Here is a 15,366-nt window from a genome sequence, read left to right as displayed (position 1 = left end):
GAGAACATCATAACATTTGCCAAGACTCCTATGTGAGTCCCAGAGGACCCTGATGGGTAAGGGAGACAGCTGGCCACTGCTTAATGAGATAGGAGGTCAAAACTAAAACTCCTGGTAATGTTATCCATGTTGGCACAAATGTTTAAGCCCTTGACAACTAGCCAAAAGGTTGGTGTGTCAAACTCATCCAGAGGTACCACAGAAGACAGGCCTGGTGATCTGCTTCTGAATGGTTACAACCTTGAAAACTCTATGGAGCAATTCTACTCTGCACACATGTGGGCACCATGTGTCACAATCCACTGGATGGCAGCTGGCAGTGGCTTTATTATTCATGCCCACATTATTCATGGCTATCACTACTGAGAAGTTACCACGTACCATGCATTGTATCATACTGATTTTTTTTTCAGTTATGAATAATTCACATTCTATAAAATGCTAAACTGTTCAGTTCAATGAGTTTTCACTATTATACACTTTTATGTAACTACCAATCCAGTGAAAACAGAAATTATGTCCATCACCCCAGACTGATATCTTGTGCCACTTTCCAGTGAATTTCTTCCCACAAAGGTAATTGTTCTGACTACCACTATAGATGAATTTTGCTTGGCCTAGAATTTGGTGGAAATGGAATCATGCAATATATACTCTTTTAAGTCTGATTTCTTTTACTCAGCAAAATAAAGTTCATCCATGTTGTTTTATATATCAATAATCTTTGTTATTGCTGAATAGTGTTCAGTTATATGTCTATATCACAATTTGCTTCTCTTTTCACCTGTTGGTGAACATGTAGGTTATTTCTAATTCTTGGCTATTATAAATAAGTCTTCTGTGAACATTTTTGTACAGTTCTTTTTTGTGGACATATATTTTCATTCCTCTTGGATAAACAGCTACAGGTTTAATGACTGAGTCATAGAGGAAATGTATGTTTAACTTTGTAAGGACTGTCAACGAATTCTCCAAAGTCATACCATTTAAATTCTCACCAAGAGTGTAAGAACGTTCCAGTTGTTCTGCAACTTGGTATTATCGGTTATTTTTACTTCAGTCATTCTAATGGATGTTTAGTGGCTCATTATGGTTTTAATTTGCATTTTCTTAAAAATAAAGATATTCAATATCTTTTCATATGTTTATTGTCTATTTTTATACCCTCTTTAGGGAGGTTTCTGTTGAAATATTTTGCCCATGTTTTTATTGAATTGTTTGTCTTAATACTATTGAACTGTAAGAGTTCTTTGTATTTTCTAGGTACAAGTCCTTTAGAAGACATATGTATTACAAATGTTTTCTCCCAGTCTGTGTTTTGTCTTTATATTTTCTTGACAGTGTCTTTTGATGAGCAGAAATTTTTTATTAGTTTTATTTTTTGTGGTTAGCACTTTCTGTGTCCTAACCAAGTTTTTGCTTGCCCCGAGGTCGCTAAGATATTCTCCTGTTTTCTTTCAGAAGCATTATGGCTCTGATTTTCATATGCCACGTCTGTGATTCATCTTAAAATAATTTTTGTTTATGGACCAATATAGGGTTCCAAGCTCATTTTTTCCCATGTGAATATCCAGTTGTTCCAAGATACTTGTTGAAACGACTTTCTTTTCCTCCATTAGAATAACTTAGCACCTCCTTACCATGCTATCTTATTTATTTGTAGTCAGAACCTTGTAATGTATTTCCCCCATTTTACATATTGTTTTTGTTGTTACGTGCTGTCGAGTCAGACCCTACTCATAGCGACCACTCCTTGGGTTTCTGAGGCAATATCACTATGGAAGTAGATTGCCCAACCTTCCTTCCGAGGCGTGGCTGGTGGGTTTGAACCTCCAGCCTTCTGATTAGCAGTCAACTGCCTTAGGCACTATGCTACCAGAGCTCCTATTTTACATATTAGGATATAGAAAAAAGATTAACTGATTTACCCAATGTCACACACCATTGCAATGAAGTGTACAGTTCACACCCAAGTGTGACTGCTTATCAAGGCCACACCTTTGGACATCAGCCTACATAGCCTCCATCCTTTAAACCTCAAACCTTCCCACCAGGAAGACTTCCCCAACAATTTTAATTTTCCTAAATCCCCGTTGGATTTAGACTACGACTGTAGTCACATAATGGTGGTGGTTATGCTAATTTGCATCATTTGCTGATTGATACCTGTGTCGATTCACAAAATCTGTTTTTCTCTTTCCAACATTATTTTGAGTTTAGCAGAAGCCAGGTTTTAAATTTAATCATATTCTGTATCACCAAGCACACTGCTAGACGTTCAGTAGGTGCTCAGTAAATACTTGAGTGGGAAAATAAGTATGTGTTTGAGCAGTGATGTTCTATGCTCCTTGTACCTTGTTCAAGGCACTTTGACTCTTATGTGATGTCACCAGATCCTGCCTTATTTGCCCCATTACTTCATCGCTCACTCATGCAGAAATTCAGAAAAAGATTCCCAAGGCAACAGGGAAGACTCCTCAGCACCCCAAATCACAGTTGTCCAGATTGATTTATGCTCCCAGCTGTTTGGGTAATCAGGCAATGTCACAGATTATCAGAAGGATGGTAGATTTCAGAAACTAAAAGGAGTTAATTTCAAGAAGTTTTTATGATGCCAAATAATTTGTGAGCAAAACCAAAGTTATTTCTGTTTTGGTGAGTATAATGGCATTTCCCATAATACAACATTTCCTAAAACTCATAGACATTTTATTTTTTGGAGAGAATTAGGATGGAAGTCTAAGGCTGGGCTTATTTTGCCAAATGTGCACAATTTCAGTGGGAAAATTTTCCTATGTAGAGGTTGGAAATTAAGGGAAAGGACAAAGAACAGTTAAGTTAAGGGGGAATTTAGAAGTAGTAGTTAAATCTCCTTCATTCACAGTAAAGCAGTAGTATGGGGAAATGAACACAAAATTCAGAGTCAGGAGACAGAAGTTGCAGGCCAGCTTACACTTAAGAACTGCAAAGCCTTGTTCCTTTAACCTTGTTACTTTTAGCCTTGTTCCTTCTTGAGAAAAGGAGTTTGTTATCTAGGGGAATCACATCACATACTTCTTTAACTGAGACAATTTCAACTACACAGGCTCAGCAATAATAATAATAATTTTTAAAACTTAAAATACTATAAAATTGTATTCTGTGTATGTACTTTTATTATCTTCTATAGCTTACAATAGGAGCCCTGCTGGCACAGTAGTTAAACACTTGGTCGCTAACCAAAAGTTTGGCAGTTTGAATCCACCAGTGGCTCAGTAGGAGAAAGACCTGGTGATCTGCTCCCCTGAAGATTACAGCCTAGGAAACCCTATGGGACAGTTCTACTCTTTAAGGGTCTCTAAGAGTCAGAATCAACTTCATGGCACACAATAACAACATACCTTATAATGTTACATATTTATACATACATATTACCTACAGAGTTGTATACTCCAACCAAAAATTCTGCATTGACAGATAATTCAAGGAATCTGCAAAGTAATTCTAATCCATGCAACTTTCCTCCTCTGTACTATATTTTGAATGTGAAACTCCATGTGAGACATAGCTCTGCTCTGCTTCCTTCATACCTGTGTTACGAGGGTCAACAGAGACAGTGGGTGTGAGTTGCTTTGTAAACTGTCAGTTGCTGAAAAGTGTAGCTTTGTCATAAATATGAATTGTGTATGTGCTACTGGACACAGAAGAATTACAAAAGACATTGAAGACTGAATAATGGGTCACTGGAAGACCAAGAGGCCTTAGAAGAGTCCTGAAGAAATCACTTTGAAGAAATAAAAAGACCGGTCTCATCAGATGTGCAAGGTTATTGAGCTGAGTTGCAGACAGGAAGGTCCACAGTGGAAGCTCTAGGATCCCAGGAAACGTCATTAAGAAGCAGAGCCCTCAGAGGACAGGAGTGTCTGGGAGTCAGAGAAATGACAGGCTCTTGAGGGGATGATGCAGTTACTGAAAAGTTAAATTAATTCTTCAGAATGCCTGTCCTTTAGAGGAGTTAATGGAGCAGTTCCCATCCCAAGGACACTATCAGGAGGAAATTCAGAAATAGAGACCAGAGTCTCCAGAGTGAGGCAGCGTCTAGAGAAACGGAGGGGTATGGGATGGGGTGGAGTTGGTAAATCATGAGGGCAGAAGGTCAGTGTCCACAAACTCAGAAGGAATTAAAAAGCTCAACGGTAGAGGTCATGACAAAGATGTGAAATCCCAGTGGTATGAAGAGAATCATCGCTCATGAAATAGCCTATAAGGAGGTTAACTTTAAAATCACATTCATAAGAGCCATGCGCTGAGCCCAATATCAAAGAAGATAGAATCAATTATCTGTCCCCACAATAAAGTGAAATGGAGAACTCAGCGAATCTATATATACAGAGATTCTGACTGGTGACAACCCCACATGTGCAGATAGAAATGTGCTCCATAGAATTTTCAAGGCTGTGACCTTTTGGAAGAAGGCCACTATGCCCTTCTTCTTAGGGGCCTCTGAGTGAGTCCGAATTGCCAACCCTTCAGTTAGTAGCCTGGTGCTTACCATTTGTGCCATCCAGAGACTCAGGCTTTAAATTGAAAAAAAAAAAAAAAAGATTGTCTGGTTTTTGTTTTCTTTATCTAAATATTTAGAACACATTCTCAGCTCTACCCTTTTCAAAGTAAGCAGAGCCTTGTGATTAAGGACAAGTCTAACCATTTTTCTAACTTAAAGAAGAAGTTAGATTGTTGCATCAATCAGTTCATAGATATTTTTCTAAAAGTGTCCTTGGGTTTCTGTAGCATTTTAGAATTCCCTAAAGAAAATAACAATAGCTAGTCTCTTACCAGACACGAGGCAATTTGCTTAAAATATATGTACATACACAGGAACTCAATTGCCCACATGAATGAAAAAAAGCACAGATAATTCACAAACAGCCAATATCAATGACCACCATTTATTAAGGGTTTACCATAAGGCAACTTGCCTTGGAGGGAAGTATTATCATTACTCCATTTTACAGATAAGGATTTAAAGGCACTAAATAACATGACACGGTCGTATAGCCAGTGTGCATGGGTGAGGGTTATGAACCCAGGTGTCAGATCACATAGCTCATGCTAGATGAGTTCCATATTTTGTAGATGGGGAAACTGGGACCTAGAGAAGCTAAATAACATCAGGATTTGAACTCTAGTTGGTTTGAGCCAATATGAGCTTGAGAAGATGGGCTTTGTAACTAGAAAGACTATTTCTAGTTACAAAGCCCATCTTCTCAAGCTTGGTATTGTGTTAAAATGACTCTCACTCACACCCAATCTAATTTCTGTCTATATTTTATTTGAATATTTCTTAAAAAGTGAAATCTGGAAATCCTAGTGCTTCAAGCCAATCCCAAGCCCCACGAGGAAGAGCTGGCTCAACAGCAGCTGGATGGATATACAAGTCACCACTAGAGAGCTGCTCAGACCAGAGCAAAGCCAAACTTCGACCATTGTCTAGCTCATATCTTCCCTGGCAGTGAAGGGATAATGATTTGGGATTTTAAGTTAATATTAATAACTGAATCTAAATGTGGGGAAAGAGTCTCTATTGTTTTTTTTCCTTGTTGGCAAATTAGCTTAGTGCTCACAATAGATCAAATGAAGATGAATACCTCACAGACTATAGCGGGTATCTGCTTTGAGATTTACCACCCCTTTCCATTGATGAGTCTCTATTAAAGGTATTCTGCTTTCCCACAGCCCAGAGATGAGCATATGACCCAGACTAGGTCCATGGGATACTTCCAGGAATAGAGTCTTGAATGGAGAGACACAAGGAGAAGTTTCTGGAGTTGATTTATCCCGGTGGTCATTCCCTTGGCACAGTGGTCATTGGTTCCTGCTACCAAACTCCCAGAGCTTATCCAGACCCTGTTGTTCTGAAACAAGGTATATCCACTTTCTCTTCAATTCTGTGAACCCCATATCCTCTAGCACAATCTTTGTCTGCTTAGATTACCTAGGGTTTGTTTCTGTTGTGTGCAACCAATGAATCCTAACTGAATAACAAGTTGGCCTAGGGGATACACCATTTGGCATTGGTGAACTGTAGCATAAGAATCTACTCTAAAGATAAAGTAGTGACTGATATAAAAGACTGACTAAGCGGAAAAATAGGAGCTATTTCATGAGACAAGGAGATAGGGGAATAAGCTCTAAGTTTGTTGGGTTTCTGCATAGTTTTACATCCCTGAGAGCCTCTGTTCTTCACAATCACACCCTTCACTACAACTCTTCATTGAAAGCAGTAGACCTAATAACCCATAATAAGTAGCCCTGCTGGCATGATGGTAATGAAGGCAGCATTTCTGATTTGATGCTGTGGACTGGTTTCCCCAGTTCTGAGTCACATACACTAATGGCATTGGAAACCTAGTCAAAGTTCTTTTGACATTTGCATAGGTGCTAGAGTGATGAAGCTGATGTACATCATTAATCAGTGTCACAAATGTGGGCTCGGTTCATATTTCTTTAAGACCCTGCTCCATGCCAGGTAGTGCATTAGGCACTTCACATGCATTATCTCATTGGCCATCAAGCAGGCCCCTATGACAAATTAATGTAACTGTATTACAAATGAATGACATAGCCATACTGAATAAAGTGAAGAAGAAAGGAATTGACCTAAGTAACTTAGAAAAACAGTAGTTTGACTAGATAACATAAGCTAAATACAAAAAGAATTGTACACAAGTACCCTTCTCTAATTGGTAAATTTGTTTCTCACAGGGGTATTGAGTTAGCAATTCTGAGCTATTTTATAGATATACCAGTGTTGAACATATAAACAAATATATTATCAATCTTAAGAATTTTCTTAGAGAAAGAAGTTACAAATAAGGAAAAGGGGAAGGTTAGAATAAACCCAGTACAGCTAGATAAATATAGAAAGAAATATAGATGTACACGTATGTATAGGTACAAATGCACACACATATCGCCTAGCTCTGTCTGCTGAGAGGGCCTGGAAGCAATGATATCCTATAGCAATGAGGACACCTAGCACACACATCTTGGTTTCTAAATACCATTTTCCATCCTGGTTTCTAAATACCACTCTCTAATTAAAGGAATCAAGGATTCCAAGGAAAATACAAGATGAGCCTGGAGCATCTTGTGGTGGCAGAAAGCATGAAAAATTAAAAATAAATAAATAAGGGCATTTTTAAAAAGCACAGCAGCCAACCTAAAAGCTCAAAGGCTAAAGCTGAAATTGTTTGAACAATAAAATAATAGTCATATTGGATTATAACCCAAAGAATAAGATAACTGTCCTTGAGGGTATATCATGATGAATAAATTATTGATTAGAAAAATAAATGGGGGAGAAGGAAGAGTACTCTCTTACAAAAGAATTCCAATTGCAAATGGAGTAAGGAAAATAAATAATTACCATTAGAACACCACAGTTATCATTCTTGGAGGCAAGATCCACTGATAGATGCTATAAGTAGTGGGTGAAATTTTAAGAAAGAGAATATTTACATAATCTTAAACTTCTTGTTAGCTGCCTTTAAGTCAGCCCCTAACTCATAGCCACCCCAATGACAATGTAACAAAACACTGCCCAATCCTGCTCCATCCCCATGATTAAGTGCTGATTAGACCGTTGTGATCCATAATGTTTTCATTGGCTGAGTTTTTTGGAAATAGATCACCAGGACATTCTTCTTAGTCCATCTAAGTCTGGAAGCTCCACTGAAACCTGTTCAGCATCATGTTGTTGTTGTTATGTGCCGTCGAGGCGGACCCGACTCGTAGCAACCCCTCCTTGGGTTTCTGAGGCGGTATCACTACAGAAGTAGATTGCGCAACCTTCCTTCCGAGGAGTGGCTGATGGGTTTGATCCGCCAGCCTTCTGGTTAGCTGTCAAGTGCCTGAGGCACTTCGCTACCAGAGCTCCCAGTTCAGCATCATAGCAACACTCAATCCATCACTGACAGACGGGTGGAAGCCGCACATGCAGTACACTGACCGGGAACAGAACCTGGCTCTCGCACATGGAAGGTAAGAATTCTGCCACGAGCCCCCTGCCTCTAATTTCAAACTGTCTCCTCCAAAATAAATATGTATTAATTTCAAACAGAAAGCAGCTTTATGGCAGAAAAACCACCTTAACCAAATGATCAAGGTTAATATTACCAGTGATGTCATGCAGATATCATGTAGCCCCTAATATAACCCATCAAAAAGAAGTAACACCTCTGTAGTATTCATCCCAAAATCCATAACTCCAGTCTAATAATGAAAAATCATCAGGGATATTCAAATTGAGGGATTTTCTCCAAAATACCTGATCAGTACTCTTCAAAATTGTCAAGATCATGAAAAATAAGGAAAGACTGTCATGAATTGAAGGAGCATAAAGAGACATGATGTCTAAATGCAATGTGGTGACCTGGATGGGAACTTGGGACAGAAAAAGAACATTGGTAGCAAAATTTAAATACAGCATGAAATTCAATTAGTAGTATTGTGTCAATGTTAATTTCTTAGTTTTCATAATCATACTATAGATGGGTAAGATGTTAACATTAGGGAAATCTGGGCTAAGGGCATATAGGAACTCTGTACTATTTTTGTAACTCATCTGTAAGTCTAAAATTACCTCAAAATATATTTTTTTTAATTATCTAAAGGAAAAAAGTCCACAGTGCAAATAGTTTGAAGGAGGGCTCCTGAAACATCAGTTTCCTGGTCAAAGAATGCATATTTTCAATATTTTTTTAATTTATTACTCATAGTAGGCATTTTTCCACCTCCACCACCCAGGAATATAAAGGTCTTGTGTGTAATTGGTAGCACAACAGATAAGCACTTGGTAGCTAATCACAGGTTGGTGGTTGGAACCCACTAGGCGGCTCCACGAAACCTTGTCCTAAAAAGATTACAGCCTAGAAAACCATATGGAGCAGTTCTACTCATATGGAGTAGCTATAAAAGTAAAAAATGACTTGATGGCACCTAGCAACAACAAGGGATATCATAGCTGGTATCAGATGGATCTTGGCTCAAGACAAAGAATACCAGAAAGATGTTTACTTGTTTGTGTTTTATTGACTATGCAAAAGCATTTGATTGTGTGGATCATTACAAGTTGTGGATAACATTGAGAAGAATGGGAATTCCTGAACACTTGATTGTACTCATGAGGAACCTGTACATTGACCAGGAGACTGTTGTTCAAACAGAAAAAGGGGACACTGCATAGTTTAATACAAGAAGGGAGTGCATCAGGGTTATACCCTTTCCCCATACTTATTCAATCTATATGCTGAGCAAATAAACTGCGAAGTTGGGCAATATGAAGAAAAACGTGGCATCAGGATTGGAGGAAGAATCATTAACAACCTGTGATATGCTGATGATACAACTTTGCTTGCTGAAAATGAGGATGACTTGAGGCACTTACTGATGAAGATTGATGAATACTGTCTGCAGTATGGATTACATCTCAATATAAAGAAAACAAAAATCTTCACAACTGGTCCAATAAGCAGCATCACGATAAATAGAGAAAAGATTGAGGTTGTCAAAGAATTCATATTGCTTGGTTCTACAATAGATGCCAATGGAAGCAGCAGTCAGGACATTAGATGATGTATAGTACTGGGCAAGTTGGCTACAAAGGAATTCTGTCAAGTGCAGAGGAGCAAGGATGTGTCCTTGAGGACTAAGGTGCACCTGACACAAGCCATGGTATTTTCAATTGCAACTCATATACATGTGAGAGTTGGATAAAATGAATAAGCAAGACCGAAGAAGAGTTGATGCTTTTGAGTTGTGGTGCTGGCGAAGAATACTGAAAGTACCATGGACTGCTAAAAGAACTAACAGATCTGTCCTGGAGGAAGTGCAGCCAGAAAGCTCCTTGGAAGCAAGAATGGCCAGACTTCTTCTCGCCTACTTTGGTCATGTTGTCAGAAGGGACCATTACCTGGAGAAGGATGTCAGGCTTGGTAAAGTGGAGGGTCCATGAAGGAGGGGAAGGCCTTCGATGAGATGGATTGACATGGTGGCTGCGATGATGGGCTCAAGTATAGCAAGGATCATGGAACTGGCACGGAATCGGGCGGTGTTTCATTCTACTGTGCATGGGGTCACTATGAGTCACAGACAACTTGACGCCACCTAACAAAAACAACAAGCAACAGCAAAGGGTTAGTTAGTTAACACATTTAGAAAGCATTCCCACCTTCCAGTGGAGTCTGACTCACAGCAGCCCTATAGGGCACAGTAGAACTGCCCATAGTGTTTCCAAGGCTATAAATCTTTAAGAAGCAGACTGCCTTATCTTTTCATCAGTGAGCAGCTGGAGGGTTCCAATTGCAACCTTTTGGTTAGCAGCACAATACTTTAAACACTATACCACCAGAGATCCTTTAGGAAGCACTATGGCACTGTAAGAAAACAAGCTCTGGTAGAGTAGTGGTTAAAATGTTTGGCTGCTAACCAAAAGGTCAGTGGTTCACACCCACTAGCCACTCTGCAGAAGAAAGATAAGACAAAAGATGAGGCAGTCTGTTTCCATAAATATTTACAACTTTGGAAATCCAATGGGGGTCGCTATGAATCAGAAAAGACTCGACATCAGTGAGTTTTGTTTTTGAGTGAGAGAGAAATAATGGTTAAGATCTTGGCTGCTAACCAAATGATCAGCAGTTCGAACCCACCCACTGCTCCAAGGGAGAAAAGACCTGGCTATCTATTCCTGTGAAGATTACAGCCTAGGAGACCCTGTGGAGCAGTTCTATTTTGTCCAATAGCGTAACTATAGGCTATGAATTGGAATCTGCTCAAGGGCACACAATACAACATGGCACCTTACAAAGACCAAGGTAGATCTGAGTTTGAATTTTGTGAATTTATCAGGGAACCATTTGTTATGGTTCATATCTCTGAATGTAATGCCCTCCTCTATAAAATGTAAAAATAATTTTCCAGGATTACTATGAATATTAAACAAGGATGTGGTTAAGAAAGCAGTAGGTATTCAGTAAATATCCTTTCTTTTATATTGTCCCTTGTTTTAAATATTTTAGAATACAAAAGGAAAATAAGACATGGTACCTTTCACATCAGGGCCTTATAATCTAGGTTTAAACAAAGCATACACATGTGAAATAATTACCAAATAATACCTTACATTCTGATACAATCAAATGTTGAGTTCAATTAGATGGTGAGACAAAATGGACTAGAGCTGCTGTCCCTTGGGGAAGTCAAGAGTGATGGATTGCCCTAAACTTGGTGTGTGTGTGGATTAGGAAAGGATTGAGCCTGACATGGGAAGAAACAAAGTGAATCTGGGGGGATGGAGGGAGTGTGTCTATCTCCACCTTATAGATAAAAGCAGACCAGTGGGAGATTCATGGAGCACAGGATGGGTGTGAGGAAGCAGAGAAATCATATTGACTAACTAGGGAATGGAGTCTCTGGGTGGTACAAACAGTTAATGTGTTCAGCTGCTCACTGAAAGTTTAGAGGTTCAAGTCCACCCAAAGACACCTTAGAAGAAAGGCCTGGACATCTACTTCCAAAAGATCAGCCACTGAAAATACTATGAAGTGCAGTTCCTTCTATTCTGGCACACATAGAGCGACCATGAATCACAATCAATTCCAAGGCAAGTGGTTAACTAAGGAATGAAGAATTCTGGAAAGCCTGAATGATAGGCTGTCATTCCTGATGCCACAGGCAAGAGAAACTGTGTCTAGTCCTTGAGTAAAGGTGGGATTTGAGGAAAGCAATGTGATATTTAAGTGTGAATTGCATTTGGTGCTACAGAAGTGCTTTAAGCAAAGGAGTTATGTAACCACAGTACTATACATGAGGCAAGGTTCTGTTGTGAGAAATCAAAACTGCTTCAGCTATTTTAAGTGGAAAGAGAATTAAATGGCTATAAAACTACTGAAAAGACTGAAAGATTAAGCTCTAGGCTGTTCTTTCAGAAGGACTGTAAAATGGTGAGTTTTTGGAAAGCTGTTGGACAGCACCTATCAAAACTGTAAGTATATTTAACATTTCACTCAGGAAGTGTATCCTAGAAAAAAATCAATTCCAGAAAAAAATATTTACCTGCTAACACAAAGATGAACATATAAGGTTATTCACTGGCAAATGTCCCAAATGGAAGAAGTTAAATAACGTATGGCTTGAAATATTATGCAGCCATTAAAAGAACACATTGAAGAATACATTAAAAGAATAAAAGAAAAATCTCCAAGACAAATTGTTAACTGAAAAAAACATGTCACAAAGCAAAGAGCATGGTGTGCCCCATTAATGTCTTTTAAACATGTTTAGACTTAAGAGATGCAAAACAGTGCCCATAGAGCTTACCACCTGGGGTAGAAACAAGAGTGATAGGGGGGTGAGGTTAAGAAGGCAGTCATGTTTTCCTCTGAATATTCCTGCATTGTTTGAATCTTTTATGAGAAGCATGCATTCATGTATTACTTGTGAGTTAAGAAATCAGTAATTGGTCACCTCTTCCACAATCCTTTCTAAAAGGTACTAATGGAAACAAGCCTGGACTTAATTCAGATCATGACAGGAAATGGGAGGCAGGGTATTGATATTCCTCCCCCATAGGTAATGAATTGTTGTCTATCTCAGGTAAAGATGATGATTGAAATGGAACACACCAATCCAGTTTCTCATTATTTGAATCTAGTGGACTAGAGGGTGAGAGAAGGAGGGAGTAGATTTCATTTTTCCTTCATATGCCAGGTAGGGTTTTAAGTTATACAAAAGTGATGCATTGGAAGGATAATAGACATTCTATGAGTCAGTTGGAAGACTGAAGATCTAGGCTTGGAAAATAAGCAGAAAGAAGGAGGCCAGGCAGCTGTGAACACAGGCAAGTGCCCACCCAGGAAGGAGTTGTTAGGTCATCCTCAATGTGGCCAACACCACCTAGTGCCGCCTGCCACACCAGTCACCAATTGGCCCAGTGTCCTTGCATTACTCCCTGAAAAATCCAAATCCTGGTGGAAGCAGGGACCTAAGAACAGGCTCTGTTTGACAGGGTCGGCAAGGATATATGAGAGGCTGACAAAGGAAAGGAGACAGGTGGTGAGTGTACAAGTGCTGTCAACTAGTGAATAAAGGAGTATAGTACAGTACCCTGTATGTACAGATAACATACAAAAACAAAAGAAAACTAAAATTGTGGGCAAGTCACTCCAACATATAATCACCAAATAAATATAAACACAAAAATGTCACAATGCCTCGGAGACAACAGAGCATCACGGTACACACAAAGAAGCAAGATAAAACGGGAGAAACAAGTGACCAGGATACAAACCCAAAACACATCCCTGAGGAAGGCGCAGCATGGGAACTCCCTGATAAGGAATTCAAAAGAATTATATTTAGGTATCTTCAAAGGATTGAGAGACAGACCAAGGAAAGCACAAACAAAACCCTAGAAGAAATTTGGAAGAAAATACAAGAACAAAATGACAAAATCAATGAAAAGTTAGAAATGATTCTAAATCTACAGATGGAAATCCAGAAGATTAATACTAAATTGTCAGAAATAGATAACATATTGAAAGGGCAAAGGAGTAGAATTGATGCAATGGAAGGCAGAATTAATGAGATTGAAGACAAATACCTCAATACTTCTTTGCAAAGGGATCAATCAGAAAAAAAGATCAAAACAAAATGAAGAAAGCCTAAGGTTCATGTGGGATACCATCAAAAGGAATAACCTATGTGTCATTGGAATTCCAGAACAGGAAGAGAAAAATGAAACTACTGAGAAAATTGTCCAAGATTTGTTGGAGGAGAACTTCCCTTATATGATGAAAGATGAGAATATATCCATTCAGGAAGTCCAACAAACCCCAAACAGGATAGACCCCAAAAGAAAAACACCAAGACATATCATCATCAAACTCACCAAAACCAAAGACAAAGGAAGATTCATGAGAGCAACACAGGAAAAACGAAAAGTTACCTACAAGGGGCAACCAATAAGACTAAGCTCAGATTTCTCGATGGAAACCATGCAGGCAAGAAGACAGTGGGATGGTATATATAAAACACTGAAAGAGAAAAATTTCCTACCAAGAATTATGTACCCAGCAAAATTGTCCCTCATATATGATGGTGAAATTAGGATATTTCCAAATAAGCAGAAATTAAGGGAATTTGTTAAAACCAGACCAACATTACAAGAGATGCTAAAGGGAGCCCTTTGGACAGAGAAGCAACAACAGCCAACCACAACTGACCATTAACACACATGATGTTATATAACCCAGAAACCAACCCATCAAGTATCCAAAGTAAATAAGCTTACAAGATTGTAAACAGGGAACCAGAAACACCAACCGACAAATGAGGACAACTACAAACCAAAAAGAGGGAAAAAAATCTGTGTCATTACAGAACTTCTAGATGATAGGGAAGTCAAGACAACTACAAGATAGAATGGACTGTTCTAAACTTGGGAAGAAAACTATAAATCACAGGGTAACCTCAAAGAAAAATGATAAACCTTCACATCAAAATAAAAAAGATGACCAGCATAAATATTCAGCAAATACTAAAACAATAGCAATGAAGGAAGTAATAACAAGATTCATAAACAAAACGAGCTCAGCATAGAGAATTATATGGAACAAAGAAATCAACACAATGAAAAAGCACATAACAAAAATGACAGCAACAAATTCATACTTGCTGATAATTACATATCTAGCAAGGGACTCATCTCTAAGATTAATGGAAAACTCCAACGCCTCAATACCAAAGGAATGAGCAATCCAATTGAAAAATGGGCAGAAGACATAAATAGACACTTCACCAAGGAGGATATTCAGGTGGTCAGCTAATACATGAAAAGATGCTCACAATCATTGGCCATCAGAGAGATACAAATCAAAACAACAATGAGATATACCATCTCATCCCAGTACTGATGGCAAGGTTCAATGAGACAGAAAATAACAAATGCTGGTGGGGAAGTGGAGAGATTGGGACTCTACTACACTGCTTGTGTGACTGTGAAGTGACAAAACCACTGTGGAAAGCAATATGGTGATTCCTTAGAAAGCTGGAATTGGAGATACCATTTGACCCAGCAATCGCATTACTAGGTATATATCCTAGAAAGGTGAGCACCAGGATAGGAACAGATACATGCATGCTCATGTTCATCACAGCACTATTTACAATAGCAAAAAGATGGAAACAACCTACATGCCTATCAGTTGAAGAGTGGATGACCAAATCCATGGTACATACACATACTGGAATGCTATGCAGCACTAAAGAGTAATGTAGAGTCTGCAAAACACCGCATAATATGGATGAACTTTGAGGACATTATGCTGA

The 15,366-nt window shown here is 38.7% G+C and overlaps 1 pseudogene; it reads left to right on the top strand.

Moving 5' to 3' along the window:
* Positions 1 to 8,015: 8,015 nt before the first annotated feature.
* Positions 8,016 to 15,366, top strand: part of LOC103207313 — a 12,065-nt pseudogene continuing 4,714 nt past the window's right edge.

The sequence above is a fragment of the Orycteropus afer genome, unplaced genomic scaffold (genome assembly GCF_000298275.1).
Source record: "Orycteropus afer afer isolate SDZICR_OR568_19922 unplaced genomic scaffold, OryAfe1.0 scaffold00363, whole genome shotgun sequence".
NCBI lineage: Eukaryota > Metazoa > Chordata > Mammalia > Tubulidentata > Orycteropodidae > Orycteropus > Orycteropus afer.
The sequence above is the reverse complement of the archived record's forward strand: the minus strand, read 5'-3'. Positions and strand labels throughout refer to the sequence as shown.